Genomic DNA, 15,497 nt, shown 5'->3' with positions numbered 1-15,497 from the left:
AGAGGGGGCGGGGAAGGTTCACTAAATCACCTCTCACCAGCGGGTTCTGAGCAAAGGGAAATCTACAGAGACAGAAAGGAGATTAGTGGCTGCCTGGGGCTGGCAGGGGGAGCAGGAATGGACGACTTGACATTCCTGAAGACGTGAGTGATCTTATTGGGGAATGAAAATGTTTGAAACCTGGATGATGACCGATGACTGCACCACTCGGTAAACTGACTAAAAATCACTGAAACTGCACACTTGAAACGGGTGCTTTTTATGGTATGTAATTTATACCTCAGTAACACTGTTCCTGAAAATCAACTAGACCTTAAATGGGATTTAGAGATCTTCGTGAAATTAATCACCGCAAGTGGGCATCTACAGCCATCCCAAGGCAAAGCAAACATCTATGGCAAACCCAAATAAAACAAAGTATCACATAGCTTGCAAAAGGAACGACAGCCCAACCTGAATCTACAGTGTGTCCAACTCAATACTAAGAACTATAGAACAACCAAACTGCCCAATGGCAGCAGTGTGGAGAGAGAGAAATTCTACTCTGATGAACATCTGGGCCATCAGAAACCCATACAGAAAAATACATTTCTTGTCCAAATATAGAACATTCAATGGAAAAGCAAACACGACAGGTAATTCAAGAAGGTTGAACATACTCTTAGATAGCAAAGTATGAACCAAACCCAAACTTCCCTTAAAGCAAAAGCCACGCAGAAAAATGGGACCCCAGCTTACCCCTCTATTGTGCCAGGAGCTGAGAAAATAAAAATTCACAAAGGACAGCTTATTCTGTGCACCATTTCATGTTTAAATATGAATTGGAAAATAGTGAAAACACACAGTCTCTGGTTTTATTCAGTTAACTTTTCTGGAAACACAGGATGATCAAAAAATTACATAATGGAATTAAAAACTATTAACTATTGGGCGAACAGGAGCTGTACCTACTGAGAGAAAAAGGAACTATTTCCATGAGCTAATCTTATCCTATATTTAGTTTGAGTATACTCATGTAATTAACCAGGGGTGTATAGTTTTGCTAACTTCAAATTTCCAGTTGTAAAGCCCCACATACAATTATCTGAACTACAATTGATTTTTATTTTTGTGGGAAAATGAAGATAGCTAATTTTAATAACCCAAGCTTCCCAAGAAGAAGTAACTGCCTTCCTTGACAGAAATTACGTGAATGGTAACTCACAACGCCACAAACTCATTTGTTTTTAGATCTTCCCTCAAAGGTTAGCATACTTGGAGAGTTCACGTCCCGCTGACTCAACCATTTGGTGCTACTATTCCCCTACGTTCCTGCTCTGTACACCTGTGCCTCTAATTCCCAGAGAGTATACACAGATCTCTGCACTTCATGAGTACCTGAGGTATGCATTTAGAAAATAAAATCAAATTTTGTGCCCACTTCTGCGAACAGTCTCAGGATGGGGCTATTCTCGGGTACATCTCTGAATATTATTTAGGGTAATTTGGCTGGCAAATAATCAAATGAATAATTATTAGAAAATTATCAACAACAAAGACAGAAAAAGATTCCTGTCCAGAGCTGAAGCGATTGACCAGTGTCTAGCTGACCTGCTGGCAATAAGAAGTCGGGACTTGGACAAGGCTCAAGGAAACCGGCTAAAAGCAAAATACTTTGTGTAATTTCTCCCTCCTCTTAGATGGGCAGGCACCGGGCAGATAAAGGACATTCCCCAAGACTTTCATTAAAACTAAATTTGTTACAGGAGCTTAAATGTCCTAATCTCTGGAGAGCAGAGACAAAGGTGCACAATGTAGATGTCAAAAATTCTACTTCCTGGGAATTCCCTGGCTGTTCAGTGGTTGGAACTCCGTGCTTTCACTGCCGAGGGCCTGGAGGGCCTGGGTTCGATCCCTGGTGGGGGAACTATGATCCCGCAGGCCACGTGGTGCAGACAAAAAAAAAAAAAAAATTCTACTTCCTGCTTCTCCTCTCTTCACAGTAGGTGCCTTCTGAATATTACTGTAAAGAAAAGCAATCTTTTTTTTTTTAAGGAGGAGATAAATATATCAGTTTACCAAAGGACAAATGAATGTCCACGTGGATCCTGAGGAGAGTGAAATGAGGTGTGGTCCTGGTGCCCCGACGGTATGGAGAACAAGACCATCGCTAGCTGCAGGCGTCTGCATGCACAGTGCAGGTCTCTGCTTCCCTTTACAAACAAAGCTACGCTGCAAACTCAGTATCCACAAAGGGAGAAATAGGCACAAACACCAAAACCGAAGCTAACATATCAATCATTTCAAATTAAACAAACAAAAACGCTGCTGTGGAAACCTGGAACTACTTGCGGTCGACATTTAGTGTCATGAAAACCAAAGCTTCAGCCATTCTCAGCAAACGACCTCAGCCAAAGACCTGAAGTTTGGAGGTGAGTCAGTCCTATGTCTCACCTCCACAGCCCACAATGTGGTCTGGGTTGTGAATTTAACTTTTGTATTTATTTACTCTCTGTTAACACCAGTAATACAGCATCAACCAAAATGACAGTTTTCTCTTTTAAAAAGCCTCTAATGTGAAATGCAAAAAATAAAAAAAATAAAAGATTTAATAACAACCATGATGGATGAAATATGTTTCTGGAAAAAAACAACAAATAAACAGCCAGACTGAAGGCACCCAGAGACTTTTATCACAACCCAGTTCCAGCGCTATCTCACATCTTTTAAAGTTTGAATCACGTAATTGACAAAAAGCCTGGTTCTTGGGAGCCCTGAGGGCATCCGTCAATGAAAGCAGCTGATTTATAAACAGAATTAAGTGATTATGAAAACACTGCGGTGTCATGAAATGCTTAAAAAGCACAGCATTGTTCCAAAGTTTCCTCGTGCACCTGCAACTGGGATATTGTCATCTGGTTCTGAAACACAAATATTTTTTCAGCTTTAAAAACACGCACAATCCTGTAGATCCAAAACGTGCACAGTACCCTGTCAACGTTGTTCTTTCTTCCCCAAATCACATCATTAATAGCTGTGCCTCTGGAGGGATGTCCAATCTTTAAGCTGGCAGATCTCAGTCACAACACATGTATGTGTATACACACACACACACACACACACACATATCGTGGCAGGGGAATACATCTGTGTCCCACTTTATTCAGGGACTTCAATATCAGCCCCTCATCACCTCTGGGGACCCCATCAGTGATCTCTAGATGCTTTTTCATTGCATATCCCTCTCAGTGAAAACCTTTTAAGCATTAACTCCAACTCATGTAACGTATTAACTAGAGATAACACACAACAAACATTATATGCATTTTTCATAGACCACAAATAGACATTTTGTAACTATTAAATAAAAATACATAAACAGAGAACTTAAGTTTCTTCCTGCACTCCAGTAAATCGCATTGTCACTGCCAGAGGCTATGCAGTCCACTTGGGAGCCCACTTTGTGAATTAAAACCTGAGACAAGGCATTTCTGTCACCCTCTGCCCCAACTAAACATGGAGACTATTGGTTTCAAGGAAATGTACTAGGAGGCCCATGAAATTTAGCAGGCAAGTCTAATTTCCACAGGCCTCTCCCCTTGTTCTCATCTGGTCTACAACAATTTCTGTCATGCACTGGACACATGAGATCATTACTTCTTATTTTCACCAACTTCTGAGCTGGGTGCCCCTCCAACGCTGTTTCTCCTGGCAAGGCTTTTTGAAGAATTACGCTACAGATCTCTGGAAATTGTTGAAACTGGCACAGAATCATCGTGCATCTTAGAAATACAAACCTAATGTGATATTTTTTCATAATCAAATTAGGAGTTAAACCAAAGCGTGTCTCCCAAGACTGACCTGTGACTGTCAGGGACTGGCAACCCTTGTTTTTACGTTGATAACTGTGAATACTTGAGTCTTTACCAACACAGAGTTGGCATTCAAGTTTCAAGGGATTAGAATGCCTGATAAGATTCTGCTGGGAAAAGAACCTAAGGCAAGGACCCAAGTTCATTCTGTCTCCCAAATGAATCAAATGGTAGAGACATCAGTTCTCTGCTCAGTTGCTTTTCTAAATACAGCCTAAAACTCGGCAACCACCTGGAACTTTATAGGTGCTGAGAATTATGTTTGCATACCGGTGCTACAGATGTCTGCATCATATGAACGGGGTAACATCCCTCCAACTGCACTTTCTCATTTCTCATCTTCAAACGGATGTCAAGATAAGAAGGGTACCTCGACGGGTAGAGCTGACCCAGCTAAGGCTAAAAATCACCCCAACGCACTAGAAACAAAAAGCACTGCTCAGTTACACAGAATTTTCTCCAGTTCCCAATCATGACTTACGTGGTCTTACCATATTAAAGTATTTGTTATTACTGATTTAAGAAATAAAATGGCATCACATACAGTAAGCTTCTTTTGCCCAAATTTCCATCTATTGGAAAGTTTAAACAAGCAGAAGTGTTTGCAAATTCGATACCGGATGTTCACACAGACTCTAAAGCCCAATGACAACGGGCAAGTCTATAATAGTATGAGCCAAGCTCTCCCAAGAAGCGGACAGTGTCCCTCTAGCCTTGCTCCAACATGGATGAGGTTGGGTGTCCAGGTTGCAGTAGACATGAGGAAAGTCTTCAACATCTTGGAGAGAGAGAAGGTGATCATCACGCCGGTGGGGGGGTGGGGGGGTGGGGGGGTGGGGGGGGGCGGGGAGAGTCCTCACCTCCTCCTGCCTCTGTATTCTCCCTGGGGGTTGGTGGTAAGTGTTCCAGAAAGGAAAGTACTCCGGGCTGGCTATCTGGGGTCATATTCTGGGTTCCAGGCTCAAGGGAAGTAAGCAAAGAAAACTCTCATGTTTTCTTTTCAGTATTCCAGCTCCATCCACCACGATAGGAAAAAATGACAGGAATTCAAGGCAGAGACACTCTCTTCAAGAATAAACACTATGAATTTTGCCGTGAGCATTGTTTGTGCTTATTTTACAGGGTCTCCTGAAACTGGGAAACTACAACACTCGTAAGAGTTATTCAGAGGCACCCCACAGCCCAAAGTGTCTTCTGAATTGCTGGGGTCTTTTTTTACGGTAAAACATGCAACTAACTTAGCAATGTTAAGTTGAATATTGTTTATTTCAATCATGGGTAAAATGATAGTTAAAGCATGGAACATAGTTTACCCAAATTGCTAGTTAATATAAAACCACCATAATCCTTAACCTACAAAAGTGTTACCAAAAAAAAAAAAAAAAAGAGCCTACGCAACATTTAACGTGTGCCTTTTCCACATTACAATCCGCAAACACGGGGTAGGAGAGGCCTCAAGATCAGCTCATCAAGCCTTTCACTCTACACGTGAGGACACACACAGGTTCAACAACTTCACACAAGCAGGCAGGCAACCCAAGGCAGGACACAAGTGACCAAAATGCCAGGCAAAGGATTCTCTAGAAAACATGATATTCCTTATTTGATCACAAATAGTGAAATTACGACCCAAGGTAAAATTCAGGTTAACAACCACATAGAAACACAGACGTAGGAATTTATTTCTACAACAAACTAATGCAAACACAACTGGATATTTTTAGTGTACTTTTTGGTCACGTTATCAACCCACTGGGAAAACCACGCCTCTTAATGTGTGTCCTGTTTTTGAAACTAAAGACATGAGTCTAACCTACTGATACATTTTACATAGTACTGCTCCAGAAACAGTCTCTGAAAGTGCATCCAAAAATGTCCCATCTCAACTGATTTTGGCAGCAAGGATCAACTGGCATAGGAAATGTGCAAATCCTATAGGCAGCTCCAACAAGATACCTGGTATTTTTTCACTATGATTTCTTACAAGTATTAAGAAGCTCTAAGTTTTGGCTTTTCCTTGCTTCTGATAATATCCACAGTGCAAAATCATTCTGAGAAAAACACATGGGCCCAAGTGTGCTACAGTATAAAATTCATGAGTCAAGGAAGGTGCTCGAAGAGTGGAGAGATTCACTATTAGGCATTTCATCCTGAGTTAAAATGTGATTACCAAGACCAGGAGAGCAGAGCTGATCGGCAGGTGCCCCGGGTTAGGGGCTGAGGGAGCGGGGAGTATGGAGGGAAAGCACCACGGACACCTTTGGGGTGACGGAATTTAGTTGTTTGGTATCCTGATGATGGTGGTGGTTACAGAAATTTAAGCATGCTGAAATTCATAATTCATCACATAGTAAATTTAGGAAATATACAGAGAATACATATGTGTCTGTATACAGCATGTGTGTGTGTTTGTGTGCGTATGCCAGCCCTGAAATTTAACTTAAGAAAAGCAAGCAAGCAAGCAATTGATGGAGACCACCGTTAACTAAAAAAGATATATTATTATTGTCATTATTGGATATTTCCACACCAATTCCGAACTTCAGAGTAGAGGAAAACCTAAGGACACTGGGCTCCAAGCGTGATAATAATCCTCCTTCTGTTAATACAAGCCTGAGAAACAGACTTTATTTTCTTTCTCTCTCAAGAAGAAAACTAAGGCCAGAGAAGGTAACATGTGCCCAGAGGCGGTCAATGCATGGTGAGCTGGCTGCAAACCAAGCGTCCCCGACCCCATGACCACCAGGAGCCCACAGGGCCCCCAACCAGGCTGGGCTTGGCGCTCCTCTTGGGGTGGGGGGGAGGGTCACAGGCCACGGGGCCACGGGCTGGCTCAGGAGGACCAGACTCCAGGTGCCAGCAGTGCCCATTCGTGGGAGGGGGCCCCACTGCAGGTCCGCACCCAGCTGCCCCCAGCCGTTCACGAATCAACTACTCACAGGAGAGGACAAGGCCTGAAACAGCATCCAGAGTCCTGCAGGCGGCAAACGCCTCCCACACTGATGTGTCCGCCCGCCCTCCCAAGCACGGCGGTGGAGGTTACCCCAAGTCCCGGTTAACCGACATCTCGCTGGGCACAGAGAGGGTCCGAAAACAGCAGACAGGTACCGGGTGTTCCCCTGATAAATACCCAAGTCCCAAGAAGCCGACCAAAAGTGAGACCCGGTAAATCTGCAATGACATCCGCAAAACCAGCAGGAAGGAGCCGTGCAGGCGCGCTGGCATCGGGGCTCTAAAATACTCGAGTTGAGACAGAGCTCAGGCGACTCGCAGCCGCCCCCCCCCCCCCCCCGCCCCCAACACCTCCTGGCCTTGCGCCGCTCCCGCCATCCGCTTCCCACCTCCTCCTTTCCCTTCTCGTTTACTTCCTAATGTATCCCAAAACGGCCTACGGGAGCCGTGAGAACCACAGCGCCGGATACCTATCTTGACATCCAGCTGCCCGTGGACCTTGCTCAAGACAGGACTGCACGGCTGACAGCAGAACTCAGGGCTGGTGTCTCCACCCTGGCATCACGGGCATTAAGCGCCGGGTCGCTCTCTGGGGTGGGTCCGTCCCGTGCACTGTGGGATGTTACGCAGCATCCACGGACCCCCCCCGCCCCCCCCCCGGACGCCAGGAGCATCACCGTCCCCCTCCCCCAACTTGTGACAACCACACGTCTCCAGATATTGCCAAAAGCTGCTTGACGGTAGGGGACAAAACTGCCCTGAGAACCACGGGCTGACCACAAGCTTCTACAGCTCAACGCTGAAAACACGGTTCCAGTAAGCCACCATCTCCGCTACCTTCGTCCCTACGACGTCCCTTTCTCTCGAACCTGCGAGTCACACGCTCCATCTCCACCTCTTCCTTCCCAACTACCAAGAACAAACCAAAGCCATGGAAACGGTACCCAACTTCCTCCATCAGGAGAAAATACTCTCTCCTCTGTTTCCAAGTTTAAACTTGCTCCAATTTAACTTCTCAATGGCTTCCAGTTCACATCTGCAATCTTCAATCAGGCAGTGGATTCTCAATAAATATTTGATGACGGCGATAATGCACAGAAGTGCTTTGCAGGAGGAGGCCACCTCCATGGTCAAGTTCCCGGGGAGCACATTCCTTAATGACTGCGTTTTTCCCCTGAGGTTTTAAACTCATTTTCTCAGAGCAGGCTCTCTTTCCCTCTACAAACATGTTGACTGTTTGTCCCTTCCCACATCCAGCGTTTATTTTGGTTGCTGGGTCTCGCTCTGCTCACGTGGCCGGGGCCATCCAGTTGGTCGAGCCCCATGGAAAGGATGGACAGGAGGGAGGGCCAAGGAGGGCAAGACCCGAGGGAGAAACTCACATCCAGTCTCCACTCACTGAGGCCAGTTACTTCCTTCACGCTAAAAATAGGTATGGAAAAAAAAAAAAAAAGTTTATCTTTCCAACTTAAAAAAAAAGTTTACAAAATGACTTTAGTCTTGCTTCCTGATTGAAACTATTTTTTTTTAATTTTATTTATTTATTTATTTATTTATTTATGTGTTGTGTCTTCGTTTCTGTGCGAGGGCTTCCTCTAGTTGCGGCAAGCGGGGGCCACTCTTCATCGCGGTGCACGGGCCTCTCACTGTCGCGGCCTCTCTTGTTGCGGAGCACAGGCTCCAGACACGCAGGCTCAGTAGTTGTGGCTCACGGGCCTAGTCGCTCCGTGGCATGTGGGATCTTCCCAGACCTGGGCTCGAACCCGTGTCCCCTGCATTGGCAGGCAGATTCTCAACCACTGCGCCACCAGGGAAGCCCCGAAACTATTTTTTAAACGTCTTGGGTGGTGAAAGATTAACAACTTATTGGAAGTCACGTACTCTTCTTTTTTAAGGGAGAAAAAGGAGGCAAATGCAAGGTATCCGGGGACACCACACCTGGGACAGTCTCGCCTCACAGGGCAGAGTGATCGTGCTTGTCCTCTGGCCCGGGTCAGGCCTGGCAATAACCACGTGTGCAGAGCCCAAGACCCAGACACCTGGCGGAAAGCTCAAAGAGGGGGCAGCCTCAGGGTTGGGGTGTGGGGTCCTCCCTCCCAATAGGTAACTGATGAAGGGTCTGAATTCCTGACACTCAGGACCTACATGAGATGGCTCTTGTGGGCCTGACTTCCCTCTGCAGGAACCCATTGCCCGCCTCTGGAAGAGAATCATGGATATCCCAGGTGTCTCAAAAGCTTGACAGGTCACAGCAGTCCCGAGAGAAAGCAAGAGTGAGGACAAATGGCAGAGGGGGATCTGGGAAGTCACCTCTCTCACAGATACAAAACTGGGTTTTTCCCCCCAACCACAAATAAAATTTCTAATACGTTGCTATAAAAAAATACAAAAGACTATGCAAAGAACACACCAACTAAGTAATAAAAATAACATCCTGACTCAGGCACCAGTATACAGGAAACGGCCAGCACTCAGCCGCTTTTAAAAAATACTTTGACTATTGTTAAGCCTCACTTTGTTGGAAGGATTCCTGATCAGTCTTTTAATAAGAGAAGATTTTACCCTCAAGAAATTAAACCTTAAAACTTAAGACATAAACTTGGGGGGAGGGGTAGGTAGCCCATGGCGAACACCGCTTTAAACATATCAGATAAGGCCTCTAAATCACCTAAGGCCTCTAAATCACCTACGAGGGGCTTCACTGACGGTGACACCTTGGGCTCCCCACCATCCCAAGAGATGTTCGCCACGACACACTCAAAGGCAGGCAACATGGGGACTGGCTATGCCATTTTTCAGATGGGGAAACTGAGGCACAAAGACACTAAATGCCGTGTCCAAGGTTAAATACTCAGTGAGAGACTCCAGCTTGGAGTTCTGGTTTTCTAATTCAAAAGTGATCCAAACCACCTCAATCTAAAAAACCACAGCTGTCAACCTCACTGAAATCACTTTCCTAGGTCACCTGCTAGCTGAAATGGGCCTGCCTTTTTTTTTTTTTAAAGTCTACCAGTAAATTATTTCAAACTCTTACAGCCTCTCCCCTCCTCCCACAAAAAGTAAACTAACTCTCTTTACTGCCTTCTTTATTAATCCTTACTTGCAGTAACTATAGAGAATCGCCTTCCAATAGAACGTTCTGCAAGTTCTGCGCTGTCCCAATATGGCGGCCACTAGTTACACACATCTATTGGGTATGTGAATTATGGGTAGAGCACTGAAAGAACAGAATTGTTTATTTTAGTAACAACAGAATTGTTACTGAATTTTAGTTAATTTGAATCTAAATATGCACATGTTGGCTAGTGGCTGTCACACCAGATAATTAAGCTACAGATGAAAACAATCTTTCCACTGTGGTGGACATTTCATGATTTCTGCTGAGATTCATCTAGGTGTACAAACAGATTTCAATGTAGGTTCTTCTGTGTGGGAGAGGGAGAGAAAGAGAGAGAGAGAGAAAGAGAGAAATTGTGTGTGTATGTGTGTGTGTGTGTGTGTAATTTAACGAGCTTGTCTCCAAGTGGGAAGATTCACACTATGTATACACAGGAAGGCAAAATAACACCAAGCTTAAGAGCTGGGCTTTCGGAATCAAACAATCCTCCCTCCACCATATATTAACAAGTCAGTGTCCTCTGAAGTAGAATGAAAATAATTGCTGCACACAGGGCATTAAGTGCCTGTAAAATCCTCACTGCATGGCATTAGAGTAACATTAGGAAAATTACTCTACCTGCACAATACCATAACAACTAAAACTTACAGGCAGCGTTGTAGTTTTCAAAAAAATTACACATACATTCCCTTTTTCTGTCCTTGCACTACCCAATGAGCACCACGATTTCAGTTCCCGTTTTTATTTTTACACATACAGAAAACGACACTCAGAAAAGTTACAGGACTTGAAGGTCAACGGTAGAGCAGAACAACAGGGTGGGCCCTTTCACTAGTTCAGGCCAAACGGGGACAAAGGCTGCTTTTCTAGCAAAGCGTTAGGTGTCCTGATGGAGCTGGACTCGGGCTCTATTCCCCTTTCTGCTGGCTAGCGCTGAAACCCTCCTAACAGCTCACCCAGGTAGACTCATGATGCCATCACACAGATGAGAAAACTGAGACTCCCATGGTTAAAGGTGAGATTCGAGACCAACTAGGATACCACACACTTCATTTAAACACCCAAACTTTCAGGAGGGGTGAGCTTTGGGAGATTTAAGGGTCAAGGTGTGAAATTTAAATGAGGGGTGTTGACAATTCCTGGAGTGACTTAAGCCCTGGACAGAAGCACAAGAAGAGCCAACCTCAGAAGATCCAATGACACACACCCTGCTGTGCACAACACCAAATCAACACCTGAAGTCTCCATTTTCATCCCACAGGTGTGTGTTCCCTTCAGGTCTAGAATATCCTTAAGGGGCTATCTTAATAAGTGGGTCAAGTGATGCACTTCACCTTTCATCCCTGGATTCATCATCCAGCTGGGGGGTTTTCCACGAAAATCTGCCGTACGTTTGAGATATTAACATCCCTAAACATAAAAGAGTCATCTTCACGTCTCAACTGTTCCATACTCAACATTCGCGCCCCCCTCCCACCCATCGCGTCTTTCCTAGGAATGACTAGTTGTAAACTTTTCATAAAATCGTCCTGGGCAATTTCCTACACCGAGGCCACCGTTCAGGACGGAAGAGTGGCGCTCCCCTCCCCCTCCCAGGCTGGAGTCCCGCCCCTCCCCTTTCAGGTTAACCCAGGGACCCAGGCGGCGCGCCTGGAGAGAAAAACATCCAGCAGTCAGGTCAAACCACATGTGACAAAGCAAAGCAGAAACCGTGGCACAAGGAATAGGGCATGGGTTTCTGTTTCTTTCGGGGTTCTGCTCTACAACATCAGCGACAGAAAAGAAAGAAGAATAAAAAAAAAAAAACCCCACCTCCGACTCTAACTTTGTGGAATTTCCAAAGCGAGGTGCTTGGAGAATGCGAGGCCGTGCTAAGAACGAGCCCCGGCGCGGGCCTCACCGCGCACGGACAGCGCACGTGAAGGGCAGGCCCTAACCCAGCGCCCGCGGGCCTCTGGCAGCCCCCAACTGTCAAGGACCCGGCGACCTCCGGCGACCCCCGAAGGCGCGCCCCACCCCGTTCCGAACACCGGCCCCCGTGGGCAAGGTCCCCCTGGGGAGCAGCGCCCAGGACGCGAATCTGGGGGCACCCCTCCCCCCAGCCCGGGAGCAACAGGTCTGCAACCTCCCCAGGCCGCGCTCCGCAGACCCGGCCCGACCAGGGACGCCCCCCTTCCGCCGAAGTCGCCCCCAGCCCGCACTCCTCGCCCGGGCTGGGGAGCTCCCGACTTCCTTGACAGTTTCTGCGGCTCATGAACTGAGCCGCCCAGGGCCCGCGCCGCCGCGCTTCCAGCCGGCCCGGGGCTGGCCGGCCCGCGCCCGGGGATGAATGGAGCTCCCCTCCCCCCACGGGGGATCCCGCGGCGGCGCAGGTCCGTCCAGCCAACCCCGGGTTGGGCAGACAAAGGGGCACCGGGGGACAAATCGAGCGCTTCCCCAAACTTGCCGACCACCTCCCCCTCCCCGAAACAAAGGAGCCCCCCAGCCTCCGCCCGCCCCCAACGCGCCGGCACTTTGGGGAACAACCAAAACGGGGTATTGTGCAGCCTGCAGGGAGCGCGCCGCACCCCAGCCCAAGCCCGAGAGACACTTGGGGACCTGCCCCTCCAAAGCCCCGGAGGCGGACGGAGCGTGCGGGCGCCCCAGGCCGCCGGCCTGACCCCGGAGGGAGGGAACCGCCGGCCCCCACGCGGGACAAGTTGGCGCCCCCCCCCCCGCCCCACCCCGCGCCCGGCCGGCCGGCCGGCCGAGCCCCGCGCACTCACCTCGCCGCGAGCAGCGCAACTTGCGGCGGCGCCGCCGCCCCGAACCTCCCTCCGGCCGGCCGTCGCCGAGCCCGGGCCGTGCCGCGGCCGAGGAGGGCCCGGCACCCGGAGCAGCCGCGCGCCGCCCCCGGGCCGCCCCCGCCCCGCCGCAGCCGAGTCCCCGAGAGGCGCGGGCGCTGGAAAGTTTCGGATGCCGAATGGCGGCCGAGGGCGCTGCGGCGGCGGCGGCGGCGGCGGCGGCGGGGCGGGGGCGCTGGCGGCACCTCGCTCCCGAGCGCAGAGAGTGCGGGGGGGTGGGGGGGGCTGGGGCGGGAGCGGTGGCGGCGGCAGAGGGCGGGACGGCAGGAGGGACCGGCACGGGCAGTGACCTCCGGGGGGAGCGGCCGCCAGCGCGCCGACCCCGGCCGGGAGGACTGCCAGGGAGGCCGCCTCAGCCGCCGGGCCGGCCCCTCCCCCCACGGCCCCAGCCCGCACCCTCCCCCACCGCCGGGGAACGGGAGCCCGGGTCCCCCCCCCGACACCCCCCCCACACGCCCGGGGGGGAGGGGCGCGTCCCAAGCCGGTCCCTCCCCCACGGAGGGTGAGGCCACCAGGCCTGCCCTCCCCCACAGCCAAGAGGGGGAGAGTCCGCCCCCAACACAGCCCCTCCCCCAGGGCTCCAGGGAAGACTCGCGTCCCGAGCCGCCCCGTCCCCACGGCGGGGGAACCTGCAACCCTCCCCCGTCCCTCACCCCTGACTCTGCTCTCCCCGCCGCGCCCGGGGTGGCTGAAGGGAACCCGGGTCTCCCTAGTGTATCCGAACCCCGTCCCTTCCTCGTGGCCTCCATGCGGGCGGAAGGAGACGCAGGCCTGTGCCCACCCCGTCCCAGGCCCGGACCCGGCCAGGAGGGGACAGGAGCCCGGTCACCAGCACCGCGGTTTCCAGGGGAGGGGGGAACCGGGCCACCGCTCTGTTACCCTCCCCCACCTCCAAGAAGCAGCCGCCCAGCTGCCCTAGCAGAACCCCTGCAACCTGCCTGAGGACGCCGCTCCCTCAAAATCGGCGGCCGGGAGGGCACCCCAATGGTCTCCTCCCCTCCCCGGAAAAGTGGGGGCCCAGGGGGGAGCCTCGACCTTTGCAAAATGCCTCCAGCGAAGAGCCGGCAGTGCGTGGGGAGAAAGAAACTCGGGCCCAGCGGGGTGGAGGCTCCCGGCGGGGGCAGGGGGAAGAAGCCGGGCCCTCGGGCCTTCTCACCCCCGCCCCCGCCCGGAGGCGTCGGGCCTCGGGCCCCGGCCAAGTGCTAAGGTTGCCGCAGCTCGCTCGGCCCAGCTCTGGTGAACCCGAGGCCCCGGCGCTCCTGCCTCCCCTCCTGCTTGGCGACAACTGCCCCCCACTCGAGGCCTGAGTTCACTTAAACAAACATCTGCACCCACCCGCCGGCACCTTGGGTGTCTGCTTTGCCGAATATTTTAGAATAAGTTTGCCCCTCCCTTTGGCGTATAAGGAGCTTCGCCCCAAGAGCCCAGTACACACTCAGCGTTTTACACTGGAACCTCACTTGCTCCTTGCTGGGACACCGGGCCATTTGCTGTACTGGTTGTGCGGAGAGGGGGCCCGAAGTGAGTGTTTAAGGGGCTGGTCCTCCATCAAAAAGGCAGACTAAAAATTATGCTGCCAAATATTGCTGTGAAACGTCAGTGATGTAAAACGGCGGTTGCTGCACATTATTATTAGAGCACATCAATAAAAGATACACTTACACAGTCTCCATAATTGTGAATCAGCAGAATAGATTTTGCCTTATTTTGTATCAGTTGCCATTCAAGGCCCCCCAAAAGGACGTGGTGGGACCTTCCCTTGAGCTTGCCCGTCGTTGCTCCCGGGCTCCCTGGGCTTGTGAGGACTGATGCTGAGGTATTAACAGGCAATCGAAAAACCAGGGGGGCAACAGAAAACCCGAGCGAGCTCCTGATGCAACCCTGCCCGGGTTACACGTGCTTCCCTTCCCCCACCGCCTGCTGATGGGAGCGCTGCGTTTTTTCCGCCTGTAGGGTCACATTGTGGTTGATTGATTCTCCTTTCGCCTTGCTCAGTCATTCAGATTTGGAAAGTAAATAACAAGTTGACATCATTACAGCTCTCGGCTTTACTGGGACACGGCCCCCGGCTACCGCACACTCTCGAGTAGCCGCGCAGCCAAACTGGCCCTCTGGCTTGCCAGCCGTGCTTGTCGTTAGCCGCTTGGAAATTCCGAACTGAACACGATGAAAAGGTTCCTTGGTATGTTTTGATTACTTGGCAGACGCCAATCATTTAAAGTATGAGAAAGTGGTGGAAATCCTCGCTTCCAAACTAGGACCCGGTGTGACCACTTTTTTTACAGCTGGTCTTCCGTAGCTAACAATGCGAGGGAGCTTGGAATCCATCTTGCCTGTTTGATCGTGTCCCAATAATCCCAACGATCTTCTTGCAAGTAAGGAGTCGAGCACTTTTATCACAGACTCCTAGGAGCCCCCAGGGACTCTGTAAGACCTCAGACAGGAAACGCGACCCCCTACATTTATCCTAATAACACCGAGAAATTCCACCTTCTGAATGCTAGACGGGTGGTAGGAACGTGTTAAATTAGACTATTTTATTTAATCTGTTTTGCAGATTTTTCGAATGGTGTAAGAAAAGAGGAGAAAAAGCACATTAAAGTAGAGTAGGAAAGGAGCTAGTGCGTTCTGACAAAAGTATAAAGGTTAATTTGGAGGCCGTGAGCAGCAATGATCTACACAGGTATCCACTGCACAATATCTATATTCCAAACAAGTATTTTTGGTTGCTGA

General features: G+C 49.9%; 1 protein-coding gene across 6 annotated transcripts in view; it reads right to left on the bottom strand.

Annotated features, from left to right (window-relative positions):
• TBL1X (transducin beta like 1 X-linked) overlaps window positions 1-13,999 on the bottom strand; it is a 227,179-nt gene extending 213,180 nt beyond the window's left edge. For 2 of the 6 annotated variants that reach the window (XM_068534101.1, XM_068534104.1), the window contains exon 1: window positions 12,687-12,895. The gene's annotated coding sequence lies outside the window, so the exon portion shown is untranslated. Of the gene's footprint in view, window positions 1-12,686; window positions 12,900-13,799 lie in introns of those variants that run through there. The other 4 variants (XM_068534103.1, XM_068534106.1, XM_068534108.1 and 1 more) reach the window with 4 other exon arrangements.
• Window positions 14,000-15,497: the final 1,498 nt, after the last annotated feature.

Source organism: Eschrichtius robustus, chromosome X, assembly GCF_028021215.1.
Source record: "Eschrichtius robustus isolate mEscRob2 chromosome X, mEscRob2.pri, whole genome shotgun sequence".
Taxonomy (NCBI): Eukaryota; Metazoa; Chordata; class Mammalia; order Artiodactyla; family Eschrichtiidae; genus Eschrichtius; species Eschrichtius robustus.
This window is presented reverse-complemented; position numbering and strand designations above follow the sequence as displayed.